Below are 4,220 nucleotides of genomic sequence, written 5' to 3'. Positions count from 1 at the left end.
TGTTTCGTTCTGCTGTGCATGGGGTCGCTATGAGTCGGTTCCGACTCGATGGCACCTGACAACAACAACAACAACAACAACAATCCTTTCTGAAATTAATGGGCTGACCTCCTTACTGTCTCTCTGGTCTTGTCTTTGGGAACTAACAGGTGTAGCAACAATTTATTCCTTTGAATGTCATAGTGATATACAAAAGACTTAAATTCTGCTAAGTTTAGGGTCTGCTCTGATGAGTCATTGAACACTAAGCAGGAAATCCCCACAATACCTGGGCCTTTCACTTGTGGTACAATTTGTGGCAGTTAAACAGCCAGAGGTTAACAATAAAACTCCCCTAATGTTATGGGTATGTCAAGTGGCCTAACTTTCCAGAGTGGGACTTTCCTGAGTGACAAAATGCAGACACAGAGCAACTGATGTGTTAGATTAATGTGCTAAACCACTGATAGATCTGTGTTGTTAGTAACCCGTATTTTTACATGTATCCTGTTGTTTTCAAGTGCCGTCGAGTTGGTTCTGACTCATAGCAGCCCTGTATATAAGGTTTCCAAGGAGCGGTTGATGCGTTTGAACCACTGACCTTGCAGTTCAAGCCAACTTTGCAGTCCAGCTCATTAGTCCACAGCACCACATCAGGACTCCTGCCTGTATCCTAGGCTACATTAAAAAGTGTTCCAGATACTTGTAGAGCATAATGCCATTTTGTTTCTACATGACAGTTACAATTAGAAAAAAAAGCTTTCATGAAACAATAATACTTATAACATGTTGTGGCAACTGAACCCTTTGAATGTATTAGGAACTTTCTCATTTGGATAACAACAAACAGGGGACACTATATGAGTATTTAAGAATAGATTTGGAAAAGAAATCTGAAGAAACAAAGGCAACTGATTTTATGAAGGATCAAATTTAAAGTGAAATATTATTAAAGCAGTAACAAAGGTAATTGTATAAGAAATTTACAAGGCATATATTCCATTTGTTACAAATTCTTTTCCATTTTATATTTCCTTCTTCTAAAAATGAGTTAAAGTACACAAAAGTAGATGAATCATAATCCTTAACTCATAGCACCCTCTCATCTTTGTCTTTGCTTGGCCCTTTATGTAAATATACTTGAACATATTTGAATTGTTTTTGTTAGGTGCTGTTGAGTTTGTTCCGACTCATAGTGATCCTATGCACAGCAGAAGGAAACGTTGCCCAGTTCTGCACCATCCTCAAATTTGTTATTACTCTTGAGCCCATTGTTGCTGTCACTGTGCTAATCCATCTCGTTGGGGGTCTTCCTCTTTTTTACTGACCCTCCAATTTGCCAAGCATGATGTTCTTCTCTGGGGACTGGTCCTTTCTGATAACATGTTCAATGTATTAGAGACAAAGTCTCGCCATCCTAGCTTCTAAGGAGCATTCACTCTGGCTGTGTTTCTTCCAACAAGATTTGTTTGTTCTTCTGGCAGTCCAAGTTATTTTTAGTATGTAGAGGAAACCCTACATAGTATCGCTATGAATTGGAACTAACTAGACAGCACTTAACAACAACAATCTTTATGGGAGAAGATCAGCAGGTCTTTCTCCCAAAGAGACACTTGTTGTTTTTGTTGTTATGTGCTTTTGAGTCAGTTACAACCTATAGCAATCCTGTATAGGGTTTCCAAGGAGCAGCTGGTGAACTTGAACTGCCATCCTTGTGGTTCAAACGAACTTTGCAGTCCAGTGCATTAACCCACAGTGTCACACCAGGACTGGGTAGGTTCAAATTGCCAACCTTTCAGTTAGCAACAAAGCATGTAACTGTTGCCACTGGGGTTTCTTATATATAATACCTATGATGTTGTTATTGTTTGTGTAACGTTGAGTCAATTCCAACTCATAGTGACCCTGAATGATAGAATAGAATGCCCTATAGTGGAGTCCTGGTTTGGCGCTGTGGGTTAACGCGCCAGACTGCAAGTCCCTTTGAACTACAAGGTCGATGGTTCAAGCTCACCAGTTGCTCCTTGGAAACCCTATACAGGGTTCCTATGGGTCAGAATTGACTGGATGGCACTTGACAACAACATAGTGCCTTCTAGGCTGTAATCTTTATGGGAGCTGGTTGTCAGATCTTTTCTCCTATAGAGACACTGGTGGGTTCCAACTGCCAACAATTTGGTTAGTGGCCAAGTGCTTAATTATTGCTTCACCTTAATAATACATATTGTTGTTATTATTGTAAAGTGCTGTCGAGTCGATTCTGGCTCATAGTGATCCTGTATAGGGTTTCCAGGGAGCTGCTGGTGAGTTTGAACTGCCGTTAAAACTGACTTTGCACTTCAACCCACAGTGCTATACTAGGACTCCAATAATACATATACAAATACATTATTGCTTAAACAACATATTGTTTAGTTAGTTTTCAAGCTTATGATATAAGCATCTGAACTATAATATGTCTATCCCCTCTCCTATCCTGTGCTCTACAGTCTCCTCCCTCCCCTCCAGTAACCAACAAAGAATTTTTTTTTCCCCCTTTTAGGATGGGTGTCTTTTCTTAAGCTTTTATAATAATGATCTTATGCAATATTTGTCCTTTTTTTTTACAGTTTACATCAAATTTTATTCATCTTTGCAAAGACCTATACGTAAGGATACATATTGAACAGTTGGGTGACGACAGAACTTCAGATCTATACTTTCAGGTTCGTGCGGTCGTGATACATCTGATAAGGATCATTAACATACCAGTTTCGCCTCTTCCAGAAAGATGTTGTCATTTTATCTAAGAGTTTACTCTGGGTTTTATTGCAGAACACGAATTCCCTCAAGCGTCTCTTTCTTGCAGAAGTCTTTTTCCATATTTTTTTTCTTATAACCAGCCTTTCTCCTTAGCCAAAGGCCGGAATGTAGTCGAAGAAACCTATAGACGACAGCTTTCACAGTCTTTCTCTTTCCTTTTCTTGAACTGAAGTACGTTAGACTTCTGACTGGTAGCTTCAGGACATTAGGAAGCAAGGGGGCCACTCTGTTAAGGATTGTTGCAGTATGCCCGAATGCTGGGTTTCTGACAGATGTAATAAGTCTAGGAGCAGAGGAAACAACTGGTGTTTGAATATGACTAAAATGTTGGGTAGACAATGAAGAGATAAGACAGGCATTCTTGGTACAATTTTGATAGGCTGAAGATGCCAAAATATTCAGGGGCCGTAGGATTCCTGATGCAATTCTCACGGCACTGGAAAAGGTGGACGCCGCCATCTTGCCACTATTTGTCCTTTTTTGACTGACTAATTGTACTCAACATAATGTCCTCAGCATTCATCCATGTTATGTGGTGGCTTGCAGCTTACTTGTTATTCTACAAGGTAGCATACTATTTCATTGCGTGTCTGTACCAAGGTTTGTTTATCCATTCTTCCATTGATGGGCACTTAGGCTGTCTCCATCTTTTTGCTATTGTGAATAGTGCTGCTATGAACGTTGGTGTGCATATATCTACTTGTGTTATGGCTCATATTTCTTGAGGATATATACCAAGTAGAGGAATTGCTGGTTCATAAGGTATTTCTATTTTCAACTTTTTGAGAACATGCCGTAATGTTTTCCAGAGGGGTTGGACCATTTTGCATTCCACCAGCAATGTAGGAAGATCCCAATCTCTCCACATCCTCTCTAACATTTATTATCCTCTGCTTTTTTGAACTTCTCTGTTATTGCTGGTGTGAGATGATATCTCATTGTTGTTTTGATTTGCATCTCTCTAATGGTTAATGGTTGTGAACATTTTTTCATATGTTTGTTTGCTGCCCAAATGTCTTCTATGGTGAAGTGTCTGTTCACGTCTTGTGCCCATTTTTATATTGGTTTATTTGTCATTTTCTTATAGAGATGTTGTAGTTTCCTATAGATTTTTGACATTAGTCCCTTGTTGGCTATGTCATTGCAAACGATTTTTCCCATTTTGTGGGCTCCCTTTTTACTCTTTTTGGTGAAATCTTTTGATGCACGTAAGATTCCAATTTTTAGTATGTCCCAAGTATCTATTTTGTCTTCTTTTCTTTGTGAAATTCTTACAGTGTTTGGTAGTCTGTGTGAGCCCTGTATTAGAGCACTTATATTTGTCCCTATTTTTTCATTGATGGTCTTTATAATTCTGAGATTCACATTTAGGTTTTGTATATGGTGTGTGATAAAGATCTTGTTTTAATCTTTTGCATAAAGATTTACAGTTCTGCCAG

The 4,220-nt window shown here is 38.9% G+C and overlaps 1 pseudogene; it reads right to left on the bottom strand.

Annotated features, from left to right (window-relative positions):
- Positions 1-2,672: 2,672 nt before the first annotated feature.
- On the bottom strand, positions 2,673-3,240 carry LOC102812825 (annotated as a pseudogene).
- Between the last annotated feature and the right edge of the window lie 980 nt (positions 3,241-4,220).

This window comes from Chrysochloris asiatica, unplaced genomic scaffold (assembly GCF_000296735.1).
Source record: "Chrysochloris asiatica unplaced genomic scaffold, ChrAsi1.0 scaffold00011, whole genome shotgun sequence".
NCBI classification, from domain to species: domain Eukaryota; kingdom Metazoa; phylum Chordata; class Mammalia; order Afrosoricida; family Chrysochloridae; genus Chrysochloris; species Chrysochloris asiatica.
Note: the sequence above shows the minus strand (reverse complement) of the source record. Positions and strands in the feature narration are given on the sequence as shown.